The sequence below is a fragment of the Hypanus sabinus genome, chromosome 4 (genome assembly GCF_030144855.1).
Source record: "Hypanus sabinus isolate sHypSab1 chromosome 4, sHypSab1.hap1, whole genome shotgun sequence".
NCBI classification, from domain to species: Eukaryota; Metazoa; Chordata; class Chondrichthyes; order Myliobatiformes; family Dasyatidae; genus Hypanus; species Hypanus sabinus.
In genome coordinates this window covers 52,351,651-52,378,005 of record NC_082709.1, presented here as the reverse complement: position 1 = coordinate 52,378,005, position 26,355 = coordinate 52,351,651, and the positions used below count along the sequence as shown (strand labels likewise).

The 26,355-nt window shown below is 43.5% G+C and overlaps 1 protein-coding gene and 1 long non-coding RNA gene across 5 annotated transcripts in view; one reads left to right on the top strand and one right to left on the bottom strand.

Annotated features, from left to right (window-relative positions):
* The window catches only part of vps8 (VPS8 subunit of CORVET complex), a 607,159-nt gene that overhangs the window by 487,322 nt on the left and 93,482 nt on the right, over positions 1 to 26,355 (top strand). The window lies entirely within an intron of this gene.
* The window catches only part of LOC132392760 (uncharacterized), a 49,192-nt gene that overhangs the window by 19,787 nt on the left and 3,050 nt on the right, over positions 1 to 26,355 (bottom strand). For both annotated transcript variants that reach the window (XR_009511640.1, XR_009511641.1), the window contains exon 2: positions 7,493 to 7,726. This is a non-coding gene — a long non-coding RNA (uncharacterized LOC132392760). The remainder of the gene's footprint in view (positions 1 to 7,492; positions 7,727 to 26,355) is intronic.

Below are 26,355 nucleotides of genomic sequence, written 5' to 3'. Positions count from 1 at the left end.
TCATGATGAGGCCACACTTAGGTTGAAGGAACAACCCCTTATGTTACATTTGGATAACCTCTAACCTGATGGCATGAACACAGGTTTCTCAAACTTCTGGTGGCGCCAGCCAACATGCCCCCCACCCCGCTTCCCCTTTTCCCACTCTCACCTCATCTCACCAATCAACTTTCCAGCTCTTTACCTAATCCCCTCCAGGCTTCACCTATCACCTGGTAGTTCTCTCTCCCCTCCCACACCCTACCTTTTAAATCTACTTGTCAGCTTTTTTCTCCAGTTCTGCCAAAGGGTTTCCACCCGAAACATCCTCACCTACTGAGTTCCTCCAGCATTTTGTGTGGGTTGTTCAGAGTGGCATAGTCACCAGTTTACAAAATCCGGCTTCTTTGCTCACCAGAAATAACATTTTTGTTACACCCGACCTTCCACTTCACAGAACTTCGCCTCTCCAACATCTTCCATTATTTTGCCTACCACCAGTGTCAGGATCACTACAGAGTGAAGAGTTTATTCATTCTCTCTTTTTGAGCAAAGGAGTACAAGGATATGTGGGATTTCTTTTGCATGTCACACCACTCATTCCAGGAGCAGTCATCACAATATTTTCAGCCCTCAGTCCATGCCTTTATATGCCAATTCTATTGAAGATGTGCACTTTAAAAAAAATGCTTCCTCAATCAAGAGCAGAAAATATATCTTCTAAAATATATATGAGTTGCTTGAGGTATTAAATGAAATAGATTTGAGCACAATTCAACACTCGAACATTGTATGTTCAGACATCAGGCCATTGCATAATGTTTATCCCATGAGGCATAATATACGGTTTTCATGTTGAATAAGTTACTATACAGCACATATTGACATTTATCTTTTCTGTACCCTTTTAATAATTCCAGTGTGATCTCGGTGGAGCCACATTCTGCAATATAAACATCCCTAGCTTCCACAGCACTTTGTAATAAAACTAGTGTTTATTCTGTAGCTATCAGTTTAGCAACCCTTCCAGTGCCTGGCTGACTGTAATACTGTGCCCAGAATTGTCTACTTTACAGGGGTGAGGTTGGATCAGTGTTTTGTTCATGCTGGTAATTGGGAACTGTCTACCTTATACTGCTTCCTCATCTTGAGTTGCCAAATTCAATGAACTGTTGCTCATTATCTCCAATTAGATTGTGGGCCACTATCAGTAATTCCTTATTGCTCCTTACTAATTTTTGCCTTCTCAGTGAATCGTTATACACTGATCTGAGTCATCTATAATTCCCAGCCCTTGTTGAATAATTTTTTGTGCCAGTGAGTCAAATTCTGATATCTTGCTTAGTTTGTTCATACTTGACATTGGCAAGTCATGTAGTAGCATTAAAGTGTGTTAATTTTTTGTGATTTTTTTTCAAAAGAGGGATATCCACCAGATCTGTATGTTCTTTCCAATGCAATCAACCGCTGAGAGAGCTGCATACAAGAAGCTAAGTTCAGCATTAAGGCTTTTGCTGAGCATTGAACTATAAATTCCTCCTGATTGCTATGATAACAACATGACCTTGAAATCCTGCTCTCTGAGGCATCACAACAGCTCTGGGTCATTTTATGACTGTACCAGCAGACTGTAAAATTGCGGCAAAGATTGAGTTGCTGAATTGAGTTTTTTATCAACTCAGAAGGTCAAAAACATTTGCCCAGAGATCTTTAATGCTCTTACACCCTTCTTCAAAATCTAACCTATTTTGCCATTTTAACTTCACGGATTCTGTTTGGCACATCATTGTGCACAAACATAATTAATTTGTCACTTGCATAACTGAAGCACAAACAGTGCTGTCTTCTCAGGGAGGAGTAGGTAAAACTCAATTGAGACTGTTTCAGTAATTACAGTCTTATATCATTGTCATCTGGAGAACCTCTTCTCTCTGAGGCCTATTGAGGCGGTCCGCACACACGGGACTCAAACCACCATCGGGAGACACACAGCCCGCTCAGGGCGGACCTTCCGGGGACAGTCTGACGTCATGTCTGCCCCGCTGGTCGCAGGGACTCATGACAGGGAGATGTAAGCACGCAAGTTTGAATCAGTAAAGTCATTCCGAGTTCAGCTCTCGCTGCCTCCATGTGTTCCTTTCGTAGAGCTTTGCGCGCGACTACATTGGTGACCCCAACGTTCCAGACGGCATCTGGAACCGGCGACTCTGCAACCAGCCATGAATCCGAGCAACTCGCACAGCGCGGTCTCCCTGAAGCTTCAGACTTTCTGGGCCACTCAGCCCCATGTTTGGTTCGAGCAGGCTAAGGCCCAGTTCAATATCAGAGACATTACAGTCGATACTTTTTGGTATTACTACATGGTCAGCGCACTCGAGCAGGAGACGGCAGGCTGGATCATCGACTTCCTACACCAGCCACCAACACGAGGGCAGGTACACTAAGGCGCTCCTGATCCGTACCTTCGGACTCTCCCGCTGCGAATGGGCTGCGCAGCTCCTACGCATGGATGGCCTGGGCGACCGCATGCCATCTGAGCTCAAGAATGACATGCTAGTGCTCATGGACGGCCATAAGCCATGCCTTTTATTTGAACAGTTGTTCCTCGAGCAAATCCTCGCGAGTGCAAATTTCAGCGACCCACACAGGGTCGTGGCTAAAGCAAACGTCCTTTGGCAGAGCAGCCTCCATGTGCCTAGCCACGATCGTGCGCCCCAAAGCCCAGGCCCCGCAAACGAAGCCATCGAGACCCACGGGGGGAAAAGACGAAAGTTCAGAACAATGGTGTTTCTATCACCAAAAATGGGGCTCAGGCGCGCACCGCTGCCATCCACCATGTGCTTTTTTGGGAAACACCGGGGCCAGCCGTCGCTAATGGCTACGATAGCTGGCCACCGAGACAGCCTCCTGTACGTTTGGGAACGACACACCGAGCGGTGCTTCCTGGTAGACACCAGGGCCGAAGTCAGCGTATTCCCCCCCTTGAATGTGGACACTCATAACGTGATCCCAGGCCCCGAACTCACCGCCGCAAATGGCACCAGTATTTGGATGTACAGCCTGTGAACTATCGCACTGATTTTCTGGTCCAGCCATTTCACTTGGACTTTCATGTTGGCAGCAGTGTCACTGCCACTACTAGGGGCAAACTTCCTACTAGCCAATTGCCTCCTGGTCGACTTGAAAAGCCGGCGTTTGGTCCACGCCGAGACGTTTCAGACTTCCCAGCTATGAGAAGCCAAGCTACTGGCCCTCTGCCTGGATTCCGTGACCTTCTCGGGTAATGAATTCACCAGGGTGTTGGCAGAATTCCCCTTCACAGTCACCCCGCAGTTCTCCACGACGGACCCCAAGCACGGTGTGCAGCACCACGTCCCCACGCTAGGACTGCTGCTGCATGCCCGTGCTCGCAGGCTCCCACTCAACAAGCTCTACCCCACCAAGGAGGAGTTCCGTAAGATGGAGGAGATGGGAATCGTACGCCGCTCAGACAGCCCTGGTGCACATGGTGCCCAAGTCAAGAGGAGGAGAGAGGCCCTGCGGAGACTACAGAAGGTTCAACGACGCTATAACCGCTAACAGATACCCAGTACCCCATATCTAGGACATCACGGTGAACCTGCACGGAGCGACCATCTTCCCAAAATCGACCTGGTCAGGGAATACCATCAGATCCCAGGATCCCCGACGACGTGCCCAAGACAGCCCTCATCACCCCGTTCGGCTTGTTCAAATTCCTGAGGATGCCTTTGGGTCTCCAGAATGCAGCCCAAACTTTCCAAAGGCTCATGGACTCGGTGGGATGCGGCCTGGATTTCGTTTTCATTTACTTGGACGATATCCTGGTGGCCAGCAGTTCACACCAAGAGCACATGGCACATTTGCGCCAGCTCTGCCAATGCCTGAGTGACAACAGACTGGCAATCAATCCAGCGAAGTGCCAGTTCAGGCTGATGGAGATCGACTTTGTGTGTCGCAGAGTCAACTGACATGGCGCAGTTCCCCTACTGGACAAGATCCAGGCCATCTGCCAGTTCCCCAAGCCCAGCACAGTCAAGGGCCTGCAGGAGATCGTAGGGATGGTCAACTTTTATCCTCGGTTTGTGCTGGCAGCAGCCCGCATCATGAGACTCTTGTTCCGCCTGATGGCCGGCAAGGCCAAAGTGGCATGGGACACGAGTCCACAGAGGTGTTCGAGCAGACCAAGGAGGCACTGGCAAAGGCAGCCCTCCTAGTGCACCCGAGAGTCGATGTACCCTCGGCACTCACTGTTGACGCTTCCGACACGGCAGTCAGCGGAGTCCTGGAGCAACTCGTCGAGGACCAGTGGTGACCACACACTTTCTTCAGCCGGCCACCAGAGGTGAAGTACAGCACCTTCGACAGGGAGTTGCTAGCGCTCTACCTGGCTGTCCGGCATTTCCGGTACTTCCTCGAGGAAGTGAGTTCATCGTGTATATGAACCACAAGCCCCTCACCTTCGCATTGGTCAAGGTATCGGACCCATGGTCGGCTCGGCAACAGAGGCACCTGTCCTTTATTTCAGTATTCACCACGGACATCCGCCACATCACAGGGAAGAACAACGTCGTCGCTGACACACTGTCTCACCCCTGCCTCCACTCAGTAGGCATATCGTCCACAGGAATCGACTACACAACACTGGCAGAAACATAACAGTCGGACACTGAGATCCCGGCTTACTGCACCGCCGTTTCGGGGCTCCAGTTGGAGGACGTCTCCATCTGCCCAACAGCGGGTCGACTCCTGTGTGACGGTGATGTGTCTACTGGCAAACCCCAACCCGTGGTACCAGCAGCATGGAGGTGCTGGGTGTTCGACACGCTGCACGACCTGGCCCACCCGTCCATCCGGGCGTCCATCAAGCTGGTAACGGACAGATTCATCTGGCACCATTTGCGCAAACTTGTCAGACACTGGGCCAGGACCTGCGTACACTGCCAGACCGCCAAAGTCCAGCGGCACATGAAGCCTCACCTTCAGCAGTTCCAGCCGACGCAAAGGAAGTTCCAACACATCCACATAGACATTGTCAGCCCCCTGCCAGTCTCGCAGGGTGCCAGGTATATCTTTATCATGGTAGACAGGTTCACCAGATGGCCGGAAGCTATACCGCTCACAGACACGTTCACTGAGTCCTGCGCCAGGATGCTCATTGCAAACTGGATCGCCAGGTTCGGCCTCCCAACGGACATCACCTCCGACAGAGGGGCACAGTTCACGTCTGGTTTGTGGACAGCACTGGTGCAGCTCCTGGGCACCCAGCTGTATCACAGCACAGCATAGAAACATAGAAACATAGAAGATAGGTGCAGGAGTAGGCCATTCCGCCCTTCGAGCCTGCACCACCATTCAGTATGATCATGGCTGATCATCCAACTCAGAACCCTGTACCTGCTTTCTCTCCATACCCCCGATCCCTTTAGTCACAAGGTCCATATCTAATTTCCTCTTAAATATAGCCAATGAACCGGCCTCAACTGTTTCCTGTGGCAGAGAATTCCACAGATTCACCACTCTCTGTGTGAAGAAGTTTTTCCTCATCTTGGTCCTAAAAGGTTTCCCCTTTATCCTTAAACTGTGACCCCTCATTCTGGACTTCCCCAACATCGGAAACAATCTTCCTGCATCTAGCCTGTCCAATCCCTTTAGAATTTTATACATTTCAATAAGATCCCCCCTCAATCTTCTAAATTCCAGTGAGTATAAACCTAGTCGATCCTGTCTTTCTTCATATGAAAGTCCTGCCATCCCAGGAATCAATCTGGTGAACCTTCTCTGTACTCCCTCTATGGCAAGAATGTCTTTCCTCAGATTAGGGGACCAAAACTCACACAATATTCTAGGTGCGGTCTCACCAAGGCCTTGTACAACTGCAGTAGAACCTCCCTGCTCCTGTACTCAAATCCTTTTGCTATGAATGCCAACATACCATTTGCTTTTTTCACCGCCTGCTGTACCTGCATGCCCACCTTCAATGATTGGTGTACAATGCCACCCAGGTCTCGTTGCATCTCCCCTTTTCCTAATCAGCCACCATTCAGATAATAATCTGTTTTCCTGTTCTTGCAACCAAAGTGGATAGCCTCACATTTATCCACATTAAATTGCATCTGCCATGAATTTGCCCATTCAACTAACCTATCCAAGTCACCCTGCATCCTCTTAGCATCCTCCTTACAGCTAACACCGCTGCCCAGCTTCCTGTCATCCGCAAACTTGGAGATGCTGCATTTAATTCCCTCATCTAAATCATTAATATATATTGTAAACAACTGGGGTCCCAGTACTGAGCCTTGCGGTACCCCACTAGTCACTGCCTGCCATTCTGAAAAGGTCCCGTTTAGTCCCACTCTTTGCTTCCTGTCTGCCAACCAATTCTCTATCCACATCAATACCATACCCCCAATACTGTGTGCTTTAAGTTTGCACACTAATCTCCTGTGTGGGACCTTGTCAAAAGCCTTTTGAAAATCCAAATATACCACATCCACTGGTTCTCCCCTATCCACTCTTCTAGTTACATCTTCAAAAAATTCTATAAGATTCGTCAGACATGATTTTCCTTTCACAAATCCATGCTGACTTTGTCCGATGATTTCACCACTTTCCAAATGTGCTGCTATCACATCTTTGATAACTGACTCTAGCATTTTCCCCACCACCGATGCCAGGCTAACCGGTCTATAATTCCCCAGTTTCTCTCTCCCTCCTTTTTTAAAAAGTGGGGTTACATTAGCCACCCGCCAATCCTCAGGAACTAATCCAGAATCTAAGGAGTTTTGAAAAAATTATCACTAATGCATCCACTATTTCTTGGGCTACTTCCTTAAGCATTCTGGGATGCAGACCATCTGGCCCTGGGGATTTATCTGCCTTTAATCCCTTCAATACCTAACACCACTGAAATCTGTCATCTCCATCCAAACTTCATGAAAATAGGATAACTGATTTAATTCCTACAATACATTGAATATTCAGATTAAAATTTTTACCCTGAAATTCATCCTTAAGAAAAGTGAGAGCTAATTATTATGAGAAGTGTATATTATCCGTAAGTAGAAATTCTTTATTAGTAAAAAGCTGATGCATCACTTATTGTAGTGTACTGTAGAGTAGAAAAGCAGCTATGTTTATATGCTGGCATGATTCCATTGCATGCAAAATTATGATTTATCAATTCATTTTTATTTTGGCAGGTTGCTGTTAGTGAGTTGCCACAAAGATTGTTACTGCAGCTCAGCTTTTTAAAAAAAATATTGAATATATTTTAATATATACTTCCAAGTTTGCTGACACAATAAGCTTGGGCAGCAAAATGAGCTCTGGGGACAATGCAAAGTGTCTAGAAAGATTTATAAAAATTAACTGAGTGAGCAAAATGTGAAGGATAAATCATAATGCAGGTTAATGTGGTTACTTTGGGTCGAAGAATAGAAAGTACAATGGCATGGATCTCTCAGGGCATTGTAAAATACATGCTTGTACTCACCTGTTTCAAGCAGGCTTCAATCATACCAGGGCCCAAGAAGAGTGTGGTAACCGCTTCAATGACTATCGCCCAGTGGCGCTTCCATCCACAGTGCTGAAGTATCTTGAGTGGCTGGTGATAGAGCATATCAGCTCTTGTCTGAGTGGCAACTTGGATCCGCTTCACTTTGCCTACTGAAGCAACAGGTCTACAGCATATGCCATCTCAATGGCTCTTCACATAACCTTGGGGCATCTGAAAAGCAAAAATGCATACATCAGGATGCTCTTTATCAATTACAGCTTAGCACTTTATACCTGCAACCCCTCAAAACTAAAGAGGCTAATCCAGATATCAGAAGTTTTGAGAGGAGGGACTCTGCCTGGGTAGAAAAGGCAGCAGTGGACCACTACAGTGAGAAGGAGCTTTGACCAGCAGCCAATCAGCATTTGGGATTGACTAGCAAGAGCAAATTAAAGGAAGGCAGGGGCAAGTACAGCAGCTTTCCTCTGAGTGGGCAGAATCAGAGTGGTAATCTTGAGGCTTTAGCTCTTTGAAGCTTCAGCGAGAAGAGGCTTCAGTCAAAGAAGTCAAAGAAAAGCTCTATGTCAAGTTTTTTTGCCTTTCCCTCTTTATATCTGCTCAACTGGGACAGTAGAGTTCCAGGCAGGATAGTTGAATGCTGCTCTTGCGGAATGTAAAGAAGCGGGAAGAGCTCCTGTGTCCCTGGCGACTACAACTGCAAGAAGAGCATCCAGCTGCAGCTTCTAACAGTCAGCGGTAAGGAGCTGGAGCTGCAACTAGGTGAACTCTGTATCATTCGGGAGGCTGAGAGGGTGATAGATAGGAAATATAGAGAGGTAGTTGCACCCAAGGTGCAGGGCACAGAAAACTGGGTGACAGTCAGGAAGGGGGTTAGGGAGCCAGTGCAGAGTACCTCTGTGGTCATCCCCCTCAACAACTGGCAAACCACTTTGGATGCTGTTAGAGAGGGATGACCTAACAAAGGAAAGTCATGGTGGTCAGGTCTCTAGTACTGAGTCTGCCTCTCTGACTCAGAGGCAAAGGTGGGAGAAGAGGCATGCTGTGTTGATAGGGGATTTGTTAGTTAGGGGAACAGACAGGAGGTCTGAAGGCGAGAATGAGATTCCCAGATAGAATGTTGCCTCCCGGGTGTCAAGGTCCAGGATATCTTGGATCGAGTCCTCACATTCTTAAGTGGGAATGTGAACAGCTAGAAGTCGTGGTCCATGTAAGTACCAATGACATGGGTAGGACAAGTGACAAGGTTCTGCATAGAGAGTTTAAAGAGTTAAGTGCTAAGTTAAAGGGGCAGGACCTCCAGAGTTGCGATCTCAGGATTGTTACCTATGCCAGGTGCTAGTTAGACCAGAAATAGAAAAATTATACAATTTAATATGTGGCTAAGGAATTGGCATAGGAGGGAAAGCATAAGATGTTTGGACCATTGGGTTCTTTTCCAGGGAAGGTGGAACCTGTATAGAAGGGATAGTTTGTACCTAAACTGGAGGGAGACTAATATCCTTGCGCGAAGGTTTGTTAATGTTTAAACTAAAGTTGCAGGGGAATGGGAACCAGAGTGCCAGAACAGTTGGTGGAGAGGCAGATGTTGGTAAGACTTCAGACAAAGTTAGGAATCAAATGGTTGAGCATTGTGAGACTAGTGTCCTGAGCAACATTTATTTCAATGCAAAAATTATCGTAGGAAAGATGTATGATAGTACTGAAGATGAGGTAGCTGGTTTACAAACAAAGCCAATGTATAGTGAGGAGAGGCTATTGATGAGGCAAAATTGCAGTCAGCAGGATGAGTTGTAACGTAAAAGGTGAATAAGGTGTTATTTAAGTGTGTGCAGTATACAGAATAAGATAGATGAACTTGCAAAACAGTTGCAGATTGGCAGGTATGATGTAGCCACCACTGAATCATGGCTGAAAGAAGATTATAGCTGGGAGCTTAATTACAGCAGGGATACACATTGTATCAAAAGTACAGACAGGAAGTTCAAGGGGGCAACGTTGCTCTGTTGGTAAAAAATGAAATCAAATCATCAGAAAGAAGTGACATGGGGTCAGAAGGTGTTGAATCATTGGGAGTAGAGCTAAGAAACTGCAAGGGTAAAAATACCTTATTAGGAGTAGTGTACAGACCCCCAAACAAGTAGTAAGGATATGGTCTACAAATTACAATGAATACAGGAAATGCAAGCCAATAGGGCAATGTTACAATAGTCAGGGAGGATTTTAATATTCAGGTACATTGGGAAAATCAGGTCAGTGCTGGATTACAGGAGGGTGAATTTCTAGAGTGCCTACGAGATGGCAATTTAGAGCAGCTCGTGACTAAGCTCACAAGAGGACCAGCTATTCTAGATTGGGTGTTGTGCAATGAATTGGAATTGATTAGAGACCTTAAAGTAAAAGAAACCTGAGGGGAAGTGATCATAATGTGATTGAATTCACCCTGAAATTTGAGAAGTAGTAGCTAAAAGCAGGTATATCAGTATTACAGTAGAGTATGGGAATTACAGAGGCATGAGATAGGAGTTGACCAGAATTGATTGGAAAAGAACACTGACAGGGATGACAGCAGAACCGCAATGGCTGGAATTTCAGGAAGCAATTGGGAAGGTATAGGATGTATACAGCCCAGAATGTATACATTCCTCATTGAGTATTCTAAAGGAAAGATGACACAACTGTGCTACAAGAGAAGTCAAAGCCAATATAAAGAGTGGGTATATGATAGAGCAAAAATTAGTCAGCTTAGATTGGGAAACTTTTAAAAGCCAACAAGAGGCAACTAAAGAGTCATTAAAAATGTAATGATGAAATAGAAAAGCAAGTTAGCTAATACTGTTATATAGGATACCAGAAGTTTCTTCAGATACATAAAGTGTAAAAGATAGGCAAGAGTGGATATTGGCCTGCTGGAAAACAGTGCCAGAGAGGTAGTCATTGGGAACAAGGAAACAGTGGATGAACTGAGGAAGTATTTTGCATCAGTCTTTGCTGTGGAAGACACTAGTAGTATGGTGGACCATGAAGTTACCATTACTAGAGAGAAGGTTCTTGGGAAACTGAAAGGTAGGTAAGTCAACAGGACCAGGTGGTGTACACCCCAGGGTTCTGAAAGTGGTAGCTGAAGAGATTGTGGAGGCATTAGTAATGATCTTTCAAGAATCACTGGATTCTGGAATGGTTCCAGAAAATTGGAAAATTTCAAATGTCACCCTATTCTTCAAGAAGGGAGAGAGGCCGAAGAATGGAAATTGTAGGCCAGTTAGTCTGACATCAGTGGTGGGGAAGATGTTGAAATCGATTATTAAGGATAAGATCTCAGGGTACTTGAAGACTCATGATAAAATAGGCCATAGACAGCATGGTTTCCTCAAAGGAAAATCTTGCCAGATAAATCTGTTGGAATTCCTTGAAGTAATAGCAAGCAGGATAGACAAAGGATTGATGTTGTGTACTTGGATTTTCAGAAAGCTTTTGACAAGGTTCCACACATGAAGCTGCTTAACAAGATACAAGGCCATATTATTACATGAAAGATTCCAGCATGGATAAAGCAGTGACTGATTAGCAGGAGGCAAGGAGTGGGAATAAAGGGAGTCTTTTCTGGTTGACTGCTGGTAACTCATGATGTTCCATAGGGGTCTGTATTGGGACCAATTCTTTTTACATTATATGTCAATGATTTGGGTAGTGAAATTGATGGCTTTGAAGATGATACGAAAGTAGGTGGAGGGGCACGTAGCTTTGAGGAAGTAGAGAGGCTACAGAAGGACTTACACAGATTAGGAGAATGGGCAAAAAGTGGCAGAAGGAATACAGTGTCAGTGTATGGTCATGCACATTGGTAGAGGACATGAAAGGGTTGTCTATTTTCTAAATAGAGTGGAAAATACAAAAAATAACGGAAGTGCAAAGGGACTTGGAAGTCCTTGACAAGAGAAAATCTGCAGATGCTGGAAATACTGCCAAAGGGTCTTGGCCCAAAACACCAACTGTACTTTTTTCCATAGATGTTGCCTGGCCTGCTGAGTTCCTTCAGCATTTTGCTTGTGTTGGGTGTCTTTGTGCATGATTCCCTAAAGGGTAATTTGCAGGGTGAGTTTGTGGTGAGGAAGGCAAATGCATTGTTAGCATTCATTTCAAGAGGACTAGAAAAAAAAAGCAAGGATGTAAGGTTGAGACTTTATAAAGCACTGGTGAGGCCTCACCTGAAGTCTTGTGAGCAGTATTGGGCCCCTTATCCTCAGAAAGGAATGAAACTGGAGAGAGTCCAAAGGGGGTTAACAAAAATTATTCCACTGTTCACTGGAATTCAGAAGAGTGAATGATAACCTCATTGAAGCTTATTCAATGGTAAAAGAACTTGATAGAGTGGATTGGGAGAAGATATTTCCTATGGTAGAACACAGCCTCAGAACACAGGAATGTCCTTTTAGAATGGTGATGGAGTGGAATTTGTTTAGTCACAGAGTGCTGAATCTGTGGAATTCTTTGCCACAGGCAACTGTGCAGGTCACCTTTATGTATATGCAAAGCAGAGGTTGATAAATTCTTGATTGGTCAGGGCATGAAGGGATATGGAGAGAAGGCAGGAGATTAGAACTGAAGGAAAATTAGATCAGCATGATGAAATGACAGAGCAGATCTGATAGGCCAATTGCCCTATTTCTGCTCCTATATCTTATGGTCTAATCAGTAAACTCTAAGACCTGGACCTCAATACCCCGAAGTCTTGGATCCTGGATTTCCTCACTTGTAGACCCCAGGCAGTTCGGATTAACAAAAGTATCTCCTTCACAATCTTCATCAGCACAGGAGCACCACGAAGATGTGTGTTTATATCCCTGCTCTACTTGCTCCGCACCTATGACTGTGTGGCTAAGTATGGCTCCAACAATGTACACGCTTGCTGATGGCACCACTGTTGTGGGCTGTATCAAAGGTGGTGAGGAATCAGCACACAGGAGGGAAACTGAAAAATTTACTGAAATTTACTGAAAAAACCTGAGTTGTATAATAAGAACAACCTCTCATTCATTCTCAATAAGACCAATGAACTGATTATAGACGTCAGGAGAGGGAAACCAGAGATCCCTGAGCCAGTAGTCATCGGAGGATCAGAGGTGGAGAAGGTCAGTCATTTTAAATTCCCGGGTGCCACTATCTCAAGGAACCTATCCTGGACCCATCATATATATATATATAATTGCAAACAAAGCATGACAGCGCTTCTACTTTCTCAGGAGTCTGCGGACATTCAGCATCTCATCAAAAACCTTGGCATAGTCCATAGGTGTGTGCTGACTGGCTGCATTACAGCCTGGTGTGGAAACCCCAATGCCTTGGAATAGAAAATCCTACAAAAAGTAGTGGATTCAGCCCAGTTCATCACAGGTAAAACCCTGCCAACCATTGACTTAGAAAAGCAGCATCCATCATCAAAGATCGTCACCACCCAAGCCATGCTCTTTTCTTCCTATGGAAGGTACAGGTGCCTCAGGAATCGCACCACCAGGTTCAAGAACAGTTACTACCCCTCAACCATCAGGCTCTTGAGCAAAAGGGGATAACTATACTTACTCTAATTCAGGTGTTCCCACAACGATGGCCGTACTTGAAGGCCTCTATATCTTGTTATTTCATGATCATCATTTATTGCTATTTATTTATATTTGCATTTGCAGAGTGTCTTATCTATTGATCCTGTTCTATAGATTCACTAAGAATGCCCACAGAAAAAGTATTTCAGGGTTGTATGTGGTGACATGTATGTACTCTGATAATAAATTTCACTTTGAACTTTTGATTGAACTTTGAATAGTCAGTTTATTTCTCAGCTTAGGGAAGGCTAAAACTAGAGAGTGTATACTTAAGGTGAGAAGAGAAAAATTTGAAGGGTGCAGGAGAGGAAACTTTTCTGCAAAGAAAATGATGCATAACTGGAACAAAAAGGATTGTAGAAGTTGGTACAATTACAACATTTAAACAACTTTTGGACAGGTACATGGATAGAGAAGATTTAAAGGGACATGATCCAAATACAAGCAAATAGAATTAGCTCAGATAGACATCTAGGTCAGCATGGACAAGTTGGGTCACAGGGCCTGTTTCTGTTTTGTCTAGTTCTATGACTGACTGTTTTGAGCGAGCACAATGTATGAAAAGTAAAGTACAGACGCCACAAGCATTGTCAAGAATGGCTTGGTGAGAACAGAGCTGGCAATAGTGCAGAGTTGGTAACTAAGAATGGATGTTCATGCCATGGAGTCGTACACAATGGAAACAGGTCATTCTGCCCATCATGTCTTTGCCAATCTTCAAGCACACATTTACATTCATTCCATTTTGTTCTCTCCACATTCCCATCGATTTCCCACAGATCTGACTCCCTCATCTGTACACAGTCACCAGAAAAGGTCCCCACCCACACGTCTTTGTGGGTTAAAAACAGAATTCCAGTGCAATCGCAGTCAGAATGTATAAACTCCACATAGAGGGTCAGGGTTAAACCAGACTCACTAGAGCTGTGTATCACATATACCTTAAATGCCATACAAGATAGAGTCATTTAATTGGTTCCTCAAATGAGGGCATTGTCCTGTTAGAAGGGGATAATGTTGAATGTGACTGAAGTCACTAACATTTAGAGGATTGGTACTTTATTTCAGTAAAGCAGATAATGACTAAGAACTATTAATATGCAGAATCCGCTCACAAACAAGAGAAAATCTGCAGTTACTGAAAATCAAAGCAATGCACACACAATGCTGGAGGGACTCAGCAGGCCATTCTGCACCATGGAAAAGAGTAAACTGTCAACATATCGGGCCTGTCCTGATGAAGGGTCTCGGCCCGAAACATCGACTGTGTACTTTTTTTTATAATTGCTGCCTGGCCTGCTCAGTTCCTCCAGCATTTTGAATGACTAGACTATTTCCCTTGGCTGGAATAACTAGAAGGGAGCACAATCACACATTGAGTAGACATTCAAACTTAAAATGAAAAAGTTGTTCACTCAGAAGGTCATTGATTTCCAGAATTACCTGCCCACAAGAGCTCAATCTGTGAATATATTTTAATATAATACATATTCTGCTGTTCATTGACCCACTCATCTTATTTTTAGTACAGTTTACGTTGTGTACTTATGATATGGGAAATACACACTGTGGTCACATAAGGACCTTCCATGGAGCAAAATGAGTTGCTAGAAGTGACAAGCCCACAATAGCCACAGAGTTTAAGTGTCATCACATGACCTTTGCTTGAAGCAAGCACAATCCAACCCGATACTGAGAAATCCTCAAGAGGCTAGACTGTCAAACATTCCATTCCTTCACAACCACATTGAGCCAAATCGGAGTTGCATGAAATTTCCAAATTCAAGAAGAAATCAAACTTAAATAGTTTAACTGCTAGAATAAAAAAAATAAAGAATATGAGGCTATCAGGCAAAAACTTGGAAGCATAAATTGGAAAGAGATGTTTTCAGGCAAACATATGGAAGAAATGTGGCAAATGTTCAGGGGATATTTGTGTGGGGTTCTGCATAGGTATGTTCCAATGAGACAGGAAAAGATTGGTAGGGTACGTGGTGTACAAAGGCAATGGTAAATCTAGTCAAGAAGAAAAGAAAAGCTTGCAAAAGGTTCAAAAAACTAGGAAAAGATAGTGATCTAGAAGATTATAAGACTAGCATGAAGGAGTTTTCGAATGAAATTAGGAGAGCCAGAAGGGGCCATGAGAAGGCATTGATAGACAGGATTAAGGAAAACCCCAAGGCATTCTACGAGTATGTGAAGAGCAAGAGGATAAGATGTGACAGAATAGGACCAATCAAGTGTGACAGTGGAAAAGTGTATATGGAACCAGAGGAGATAGTAGAGGTACTTAATAAATACTTTGCTTCAGTATTCACTACGGAAAAGGATCTTAGTGATTGTAGGGATGACTTGCAGTGGACTGAAAAGCTTGAGCATGTAGTTATTAAGAAAGAGGATGTGCTGGAGCTTTTGGGAAGCATCAAGTTGGATAAGTCACCAGGACCAGATGGGATGTACCCCAGGCTACCGTGGGAGGCAAGGGAGGAGATTGCTGAGCTTCTAGAGATGATCTTGGCATCATCATTGAGGACGGGAGAGGTTCTGGAGGATTGGAGGGTTGAGGAAGTTGTTCATTTATTCAAGAAAGCGAGTAGAGATTGCCCAGGAAATAATAGGCCAGTGAGTCTTACTTCAGTGGTTGGTAAGTTGATGGCGATCATCCTAAGAGACAAGATTTATGAACATTTGGAGAGGCATAATATGATTAGGAATAGTCAGCATGGCTTTGCCAAGGACAGGTTGTGCCTTACGAGCCTGATTGAATTTTTTGAGGATGTGACTAAACACATTGATGAAGGTAAAGCCATAGATGTAGTGTACATGGACTTCAGCAAGGCATTTGATAAGGTACTCCCTGCAAGGCTTATTGACAAAGTAAGGAGGCATGGGATCCAATGGGACATTGTTTTCTGGATCCAGAACTGCCTTGCCCACAGAAGGCAAAGAGTAGTTGTAGATGGATCATATTCTGTATGGAGGTCGGTCATCAGTGGTGTGCCTTGGATCTGTTCTGGAACCCCTACTCTTTGTGATTTTTATAAATGACCTGGATGAGGAAGTGGAGGGATGGGTTAGTGAATTTGCTGATGACACAAAGGTGGGAGGTGTTGTGGATAGTGTGGAGGGCTGTCAGAGGTTACAGTGGGACATTGACGGGATGTGAAACTGGGCTGAGAAGTGGTAGATGGAGTTCAACCCAGGTAAGTGTGAGGCGGTTCATTTTGGTACGTCAAATATGATGGCAGATTATAGTATTAATGGTAAGACTCTTGGCAGTGTGGAGGATCAGGGGGATCTTGGGGTCCGAGTCTATAGGACGCTCAAAGCTGCTATGCAGGTTGACTCTGGTTAAGAAGGCACATCGTGCATTGGCCTTCATCAACCGTGGGATTCAGTTTAAGGGCTGAGTGGTAATGTTGCAGCTATATAGGACCCGGGTCAGACTCCACTTGGAGTACTGTGCTCAATTCTGGTTGCCTCACTACAGGAAGGATATAGAAGCCATAGAAAGGGTGTAGAAGAGATTTACAAGGATGTTGCCTGGATTGGGGAGCATGCCTTATGAGAATAGGTTGGGTGAACTCGGCCTTTTCTCCTTGGAGTGACGGAGGATGAGAGGTGACCTGATGGAGATGTACAAGGTAATGAGAGGCATTGATTGTGTGGATAGTCAGAGGCTTTTTCCCAGGGCTGAAATGGCTAGCACAAGAGGGCATAGTTTTAAGGTGCTTGGAAGTAGACACAGAGGAGGTAATAGAAACATAGAAAACCTATAGCAAAATACAGGCCCTTCAGCCCACAAAATTGTGTCAAACATGTCCCTACCTTAGAAATTATTTGGCTTACCCATAGCCCTTTATTTTTCTAAGCTCCATGTACATATCCAAAAGTTTCTTAAACGACCTTATCATATCCGCCTCCACCATCGTTGCCGGCCACCCATTCCACATCATCTCTGTACCTACTCCCAAGCACCTTAAACCTGTGTCCTCTTGTGGCAACCATTTCAGATGTCAGGGGTAAGTATTTTATGCAGGGAGTGGTGAGTGTGTGGAATGGGCTGTCGGAGGCGGAAACAATAGGATCTTTTAAGAGACTCCTCAATAAGTACATGGAAATTAGAAAAAGTTAGAGGGCTATGGGTGAGCCTAGGTAGTTCTAAGGTAAGGACATGTTCGGTGCAACTTTGTGGGTCTAAGGGCCTGTATTGTGCTGTAGGTTTTCTATGTTTCTTTGATACTTGCACTTGTCTTTTATTCAGTGACAGTAAAGTACATCTGCTTTCTCAGGTCAGTATACTCTGACCACTTGTCTATCTTTTCATTGGAGTGCACAGACACCAGGGTCAGAGACCAAGTGACCCAGAAGGAGGATGTCTGCATTTGAAAACTAAAAACAAATGGTTGCACATTGCAACCAACTTAGAAATGTTTGATTATGCGGACTTGTTTTGAGAGAGTACAAATCACAAACCTCAGTGCTATTATCTGCACATTTCCTTTCAGCATTATGGCCTGGTAGAATTAACCTCCATTAAACCTTTTAGTGATTTACAATAAAAAGAAATTTGAAGTAAATAAAATGGAATTTTTAAGGTCATTTATTTTTGGTGAACTATCTTCTTTGTTCATTAAGTAGATCAAGAAAGGAAACTGAGAGTTATGCCAAGATAAGAGGTTAATTTACATTAACTGCCTTGCTTTTTCTTCAAAGGAATTTTTATTGCTGCTTGCAAGTGTAATTGATGGTGAGAGCTGTTAAAACTGTTAACCAAGGGTGTTAACTTTTCTTATAAAATACAATTTTACTCCAGATTTACACTGCTATTTTAGTGTGAAGGCATACAGTTCGGTTTTCCCCTCAACCTGCGGTCTGGGCTTTTCTAGTTTCACTTCAATGCAGAAGTGCATTTATGCAGTGGTTCTCATTACTTTGGCATAACATTTTATGGATTCTATATCCAACAATGCTTCTGATACCGAGTGATTAGAGCTTTTTTTTAAAACAAAACAAAGTTCAGGAAATATTGGTTTAAATGTTTGCACTGAAAAATGTTTTCCTTTATTTGAGACATATCAATTTTTAATCAAGCAGACAGATGCCCAACTTCTCATAAGTTTACTACAGAGCTAGACAGTGAAAATATACACTCTGTGACTACTTTATCAGGCCTCCTGTACCTAATAAAGTGGCCATCATGCTTGTGGTCTTCTGCTGCTGTAGCCCATTCACTTCAAGGTTTACATCTGCATTCAGAAATGCTCTTCTGCACACCACTGTTGTAACGTGTGGTTATTTGTGTTAAGTTCTGTTGCCTTCCTCCCAGCTTGAAAATCTGTCTGTTCTCTTCTGATCTCTCTCCGTTTTCATTGACAGAACTTCTGCACACTGGATTTATTTTACACCATTCTCTACAATCTCTACAGACAGTTATGTGTACAACTCCCAGGGGATCAACAGTTTCTGAGATACTCAAACCACTGTTCTGACATCAACATGGTCATAAATCAGTGAGATCACAGTTCTTCCTCATTCTGATGTTTGGTCTGAGCACTGAACTTCTTGACCGTGTCTGTATGCTTTTATGCACATTGTTGCTGCCACATAATTGGCTGAGCCGATATTTTCATTAATGAGCAGGTGTACAGGTGTACCTAATAAAGTGGCCACTGAGTGTAATTCAGTCAAGAGAATTTCTTATCAAGTCAAGTCACTTTTATTGTCATTTCGACCATGACTACTAGTACAGTACGCAGTAAAAATGAGACGACATTTTTTCAGGACCATGGTGTTACGTGACACAGTACAAAGACTAGACTGAACTACGTAAAAAACAACACAGAAAAAAACTACACTAGACTACAGACCTACCCAGGACTGCATAAAGTGCACAAAACAGTGCAGGCATTGCAATAAATAATAAACAAGACAGTAGGGCAGTAAGGTGTCAGTCCAGGCTCTGGGTATTGAGGAGTCTGATAGCTTGGGGAAAGAAACTGTTACATAGTCAAAGAACACTGAGGCTGTCTACAAGAAGGGTCAGCGCCGTCTCTATTTCCTGAGGAGACTGAGGTCCTTTAACATCAGCCGGATAATGCTGAGGATGTTCTACGAGTTTGTGGTGGCCAGTGCTATCATGTTTGCTGTTGTGTGCTGGGGCAGCAGGCTGAGGGTAACAGACACCAACAGAATCAACAAACTCATTCGCAAGGCCTGTGATGTTGTGGGGATGGAACTGGACTCTCTGACGGTGGTGTCTGAAAAGAGGATGCTGTCCAAGTTGCATACATGGTGAGGCAGTAAAGTGGATTAGACATTGGCTCAAAGGAAGAAGTCAGAGAGTGATAGTGGAGGATTGCTTCTCTGAGTGGAGGCCTGTGACTAGTGGTGTGCCACAGGGATCAGTGCTGGGTCCATTGTGGTTTGTCATCTATATCAATGATCTGGATGATAATGTGGTAAATTGGATCAGCAAATTTGCTGATGATCCAAAGATTGGAGGTGTAGTAGACAGTGAAGGTGGTTTTCAAAGCTTGTAGAGGGATTTGGACCAGCTGGAAAAATGGGCTGAAAAATGGCAGATGGAGTTTAATGCGGACAAGTGTGAGATATTGCACCTTGGAAGGACAAACCAAGGTAGAACATACAAGGTAAATGGTAGGGCACTGAGGTGTGCAGTAGAACAGAGGGATCTGGGAATACAGATACATAATTCCCTAAAAGTGGTGCCACAGGGAGATAGGGTTGTAAAGAGAGCTTTTGGTACATTGGCCTTTATAAATCAAAATATTCAGTATAAGAGTTGGAATGTTATGGTGAGGTTCTATAAGGCATTGGTGAGGCTGAACTTGGAGTATTGTGTGCAGTTTTGGTCACCAAATTACAGGAAGGATATTAATAAGGTTGAAAGAGTGCAGAGAAAGTTTACAAGGATGTTGCTGGGACTTGAGAAATTGAGTTACAAAGAAAGGTTGAATAGGTTAGGACTTTATTCCCTGGAGCGTAGAAGAATGAGGGGAGATTTGATAAAGGTATATAAAATTATGATGGGTATAGATAGAGTGAATGCAAGCAGTCTTTTTCCACTGAGGTTAGGGGAGAAAAAAACCAGAGGACATGGGTTAAGGGTGAAGGGGAAAAATTTAAAGGGAACATGGGGGGGGGGGGTGCTTCTTCACACAGAGAGTGGTGGGAATGTGGAATGAGCTGCCAGATGAAGTGGTAAATTGGGGCTCACTTTCAACATTTAAGAAAAACTTGGACAGGTACATGGATGAGAGGGGTATGGAGGGATATGGTCCAGGTGCAGGTCAGTGGGACTAGGCAGAAAAATGGTTCAGCACAGCCAAGAAGGGCCAAAAGGGTGAGTCATATAGAAACCTCTGCCCTACATTGGATCTAATAATGAATTATGTATTTTCAGGTAGCATCTGTATTGATCATGCTACAGTGATATTGGCTCAGCTTTGTGTGTGTGTGTTTCATCCCTTTTATTTTCCCTCTAGAAGTTCGGAACAGGCACAGCATGACCTGCATGACGTTATCCTGGTCTGCATTTCGCAGCTGCTAAATTCTTTTGTTGAGTTTGTTCTGTTTATCTTCTCAATGTTCTGTCTTGTTCCCTCTCAAAGTACATTTACTATCAAAATGTGTATAAATTGAATTGACTTTATTTCTCACATCCTTCACATAAGGAGTAAAAATCTTTACGCTATGTTTCTGTCTAAATGTGCAATGTGCAATTTATAGTAATTTGTAATAAATAGTATGTACAACAGGACAGCCAGTATAGCATAGAAATATAATTGTGTCAGCGTGAATTAATCAGTCTGATGGCCTGGTGAAAGAAGCTGTCCTGGAGCCTGTTAGTCTTGACTTTCATGCTGTGGTACCGCTTCCTGGATGGTAGCAGCTTGGAACAGTTTGTGGTTGGGTTGACATGGGTTTACAATGATTCTTTGGGCCTTTTTTACGCACCTGTCTTTGTAAATGCCTTGAACAATGGGACGTTCACATCTACAGATGCATTTGGCTGTCCGCACCACTCTCTGCAGAGTCCTGAGATTGAGGGAAGTACAGTTCCCATACCAGGCAGTGATGCAGCCAGTCAGGATGCTCTCAATTGTGCCCTTGTAGAAAGTCCTTAGGATTTGGGGACTCATGCCAAATTTCTTCAATCATCTGAGATGAAAGAGGCGCTGCTGTACTTTTCTCAGCTCACAGTCGGTATGTACAGACCACATGAGATTCTCAGTGATGTGTATGCTGAGGAACTTGGAGCTGTTTACCCTCTCAACCCCAGATCCAATGATGTCATTAGGGGTTAGCCTGTCTCCATTCCTCCTGTAGTTCACAACCAGCTTTGATTTTGTGACATTGAGGGAAAAGTTGTTTTCTTGACACCACTGTATCAGGGTGATGATTTCTTCTCTCTTGGCAGTCTTGTTATTATTTGAGATAAGGCCAATCAATGTAGTATTGTCAGAAAATTTAATTAGAAGATTGGAGCTGTGGATGGTGAAACTGTCATGGGTATACAGAGAGTAAAGGAGGGGGCTTACGACACAGCCCCGAGGGGCACCTGTGTTGAGGGACAGAGCTGAGATATAGATCTGACTCATACCACCTGCGATCTGACAGGAAGTCCAGGATCCAGCAGCACAAGACAGGGCCAAGCCTGGAGGAAATGCTGAACTGTAGTCCAAAAACAGCATTCTGATATAAGCATCCTTTTTCATCAGATATGTAAGGACAGTGTGTAAAACTGTGGCTATTGCATCATCTGTCGATTGGTTGTGTCACTAGATGAATTGTAGGAGGTCTAGTGTGGGTGGTAACAAGCTGCAGATGTAGTCCTTGACCAGCCTCTCAAAGCATTTGCTTATTATTGAGGTGAGTGCGACAGGATGACAGTCATTCAGGCAAGTTACCTTGGTCTTTTTAGGTACAGGAACAATGGTGAATGTTTTGAACCAGGAAGGCACTCTACGCTGGGAGAGGGAGAGAGTAAAAATGACTAAACACACCAGCCAGTTGTGCCGCACACATACCGAGTACCTGTCCTGGGATGCTGTCCAGTCACGCAGCCTTGCGACTGTCCACTTGTTGGAAACACCTGTGTACTTCAGACTCCAAGATGACTAAGGTGCAAATCATTTTGATGGCTATCCTCAGGCTTAGTGTTGGCGACATCAAACCGAGCATAAACAAGATTTAGCTCATCTGGGAGAGAGGCAGTGATGTTAGCAGCACCACTGTGTTTAGCTTTGAAGTGTGCAATGGTGTGCAGACCTTATACAACCATGAGATTCATCTGCTTATAGGCAGCAGGAAAGCAAGAAACCTGAAGGAATCCAATAAGTAAAGACCAACACCCAATGCACAGCGAAAGAGGAAAAAAACAAAAATCATGCAAGCAATAAAAGCAAGCAATAACATTCGAACCAAATTGAGTCCATAGACCCAAATCTCAGTGCAGCTAGAGTGGGAATAGCCTCGATCCCATTCACCCATTGTACTGATAATCTTATTAAAATGTCAACAGTTTATTCTAATGGTTATCCTGTCTTTATTCTATCAGACACTTTCTACCTTCCCTGCCCTTTAACAAGCTTCTTTTGTCACATTCCCAGATTTGACAAGAGCCTTTGACCTGAACATTATCTCTTTATTTTTTTCCCACAGATATCTGCTGAGTATTTCTGGCATTTTCAGGTTTTTTAAAATTTTATGTACAGCATCTATAATATTTTGAACTTTATCAGTGTCTGATCTAACCTCACACCGGATCTGAAACTATCATAAACCTTGGAGAATCTCAGCAAGATTTAGCTCTACCTTTACACTTTATAGATGGTTCAAAACCAGCTATACTTATGTTGTAGAATCTGAATTAGCATTGGTAAGTATTTCTGCAGATTGTAGTTTAGCTAAAAGCCCTCAGGGTTTCTGCACCTAGATTGAATTGTAATCTTGAAGTTGCTTCCAAGATAACTACTGATGCAAATCTCCAAACTTCCTGCATACTCTGTCCATTTAGTATCATTTCTATTCATCAGTTTAAATTATTTAAAAAAAGGAAATGTTTTCAGTGGCCAGATTCATGAAATTTTAATCACTGAATGCAGAATGCACCATCTGTTTCTTTTAACAAGTGTATCTCTTTCCAAAAGAAGTATTGAACCACTGTATGTAGTGTCCATATTGTAGGAGTTAATAAAGGTATTAACCAAATAAAAATGCCTAATAGACAAATAGTACTTAGTATCAGTTAGTCTGACATCGGTGGTGGGGAAAATGCTAGAGTCAGTTATCAAAGATGTGATAACAGCACATTTGGAAGGAGGTGAAATCATGGGACAAAGTCAGCATGGATTTGTGAAAGGAAAATCATGTCTGACGAATCTTATAGAATTTTTTGAAGATGTATCTAGTAGAGTTGATAGGGGAGAGCCAGTGGATGTGGTATATTTAGATTTTCAAAAGGCTTTTGACAATGTCCCACACAGGAGATTAGTGTGCAAACTTAAAGAACACACGGTATTGGGGGTATGGTATTGATGTGGATAGAGAATTGGTTGGCAGACAGGAAGCAAAGAGTGGGAGTAAACGGGACCTTTTCAGAATGGCAGGCTGTGACTAGTGGGGTACCGCAAGGTTCAGTACTGGGACCCCAGTTGTTTACAATATATATTAATGATTTAGACGAGGAATTAAATGCAGCATCTCCAAGTTTGCAGATGACATGAAGCTGGGCGGCGGTGTTAGCTGTAAGGAGGATGCTAAGAGGATGCAGGGTGACTTGGATAGGTTAGGTGAGTGGGCAAATTCATGGCAGATGCAATTTAATGTGGATAAATGTGAGGTTATCCACTTTGGTTGCAAGAACCGGAAAACAGATTATTATCTGAATGGTGGCCGATTAGGAAAAGGGGAGATGCAATGAGACCTGGGTGGCATTGTACACCAATCATTGAAGGTGGGCATACAGGTACAGCAGGCGGTGAAAAAAGCAAATGGTATGTTGGCATTCATAGCAAAAGGATTTGAGTACAGGAGCAGGGAGGTTCTACTGCAGTTGTATAAGGCCTTGGTGAGACCGCACCTAGAATATTGTGTGCAGTTTTGGTCCCCTAATCTGAGGAAAGACATTCTTGCCATAGCGGGAGTACAGAGAACATTCACCAGATTGATTCCTGGGATGGCAGGACTTTCATATGAAGAAAGACAGGATCGACTAGGCTTATACTCACTGGAATTTAGAAGATTGAGGGGGGATCTTATTGAAATGTATAAAATTCTAAAGGGATTGGACAGGCTAGATGCAGGAAGATTGTTTCCGATGTTGGGGAAGTCCAGAATGAGGGGTCACAGTTTAAGGATAAAGGGGAAACCTTTTAGGACCAAGATGAGGAAAAACTTCTTCACACAGAGAGTGGTGAATCTGTGGAATTCTCTGCCACAGGAAACAGTTGAGGCCGGTTCATTGGCTATATTTAAGAGGAAATTAGATATGGCCCTTGTGACTAAAGGGATCGGGGGTATGGAGAGAAAGCAGGTACAGGGTTCTGAGTTGGATGATCAGCCATGATCATACTGAATGGCGGTGCAGGCTCGAAGGGCCGAATGGCCTACTCCTGCACCTATTTTCTATGTTTCTATGAAACCCAATTTCTGCTGCTTAAGAAGTGTCAAGGAACATTATGGATTTTGTGGTGATTGCTGTAACAGTGGAGAGCTCAGTCTGGAAGCATTTTGCCTGCAGATAATATATTCATGAAGTGTGTCTATGCAACACGGGATTAGGCCTCAGTGCATTTGTTTCAGTTTAATTTTTTTTCACACCAGTATAAGGTAAATTGGGTAACTTAAATATGAATAACAGTTTGAAATAAAATGAACATATGTCAGCATGTGATATTTTCTCTGGTAAGGCTTGTTTGAGGATGAGAAAAATGTTGGTGCACATTGAAGAAGGAGAGATCATCAGTTATTGCTAAATGAGCTATTTGTAGAAAACACTGAAGAACTCCCATTTTGGTCTCCTTGAACTTCACATCTAAAGATACGTTAGGTGCCATCTCCAGCTGTACGAATAAATGTATGCCAATTTGCAAGAGTTGAACAGTTTCTTAAACTGTTAATGGAGTGAATGGCAATTTTGTCTGTTGTGCATGGTTTTAAACAAAGAAAGTTTGGATGACTCAGGTACTAGAATTCCCTGCTCCAACTGATGTTGATGGATCTTTGTCATCCACCTCAGCCACAGAGCAACAAACATTGGTAGAATTTAATTTCTAATACTGAGACTACACCCCAATTTAGCACTCATGTTTCAGCAAAACATTATATAATTACGCTCTGAACAGGAATTGAACCTGTTACATTTTTAATTTAACACTGTAGATAGCACTATCAAATGAATAGAATTGATACTTGACAATGGATTTGTCCAAATTAGAGGCCAAGTTTGGAGTATTGTGTACAGTTCTGGTCACCAAATTATAGGAAAGATGTCAACAAAATAGTGAGATTACAGAGGAGATTTACTAGAATGTTACCTGGGTTTCAGCAGCTAAGTTACAGAGAAAGGTTGAACAAGTTACCTTACTTGGGCAGATACTTGGCAGATGTCATTCAATGTGAATAAATGTGAAGTTATCCACTTTGGAAGCTGGAACAAGAGGGCAGAGTATTGTCTGAACAGTGTCGAGTTACGTCAGGGACAAATGCAAAGAGACCTAGGAGTCCTAGTTCACCAGTCAATGAAGGTGAATGAGCAAGTGCAACAGGCAGTGAAGAGGGCAAATGGAATGTTGGCCTTTGTTACAAGGGGAATTGAATACAAGAGCAAGGATATTCTTTTGCATTTGTACAGGGCCCTGGTGAGACCACACCTGGAATATTGTGTACAGTTTTGGTCTCCAGGTTTAAGGAAGGACATTCTGGCAATTGAGGAAGTGCAGCGTAGATTCACTAGGTTGATTCCTGGGATGGCAGGGCTGTCTTACGCAGAGAGATTGGAGAGATTGGGCTTGTACACGCTGGAATTGAGGAGATTGAGAGGGGATCTGATTGAAACGTTTAAGATAATTAAAGGATTTGATAGGATTGAGGCAGGAAATATGTTCCAGATGTTGGGAGAGTCCAGTACCAGAGGGCATGGATTGAGAATAAGAGGTCAGTTATTTAAAACAGAGTTGAGGAAGAGCTTCTTCTCCCAGAGAGTTGTGGAGGTGT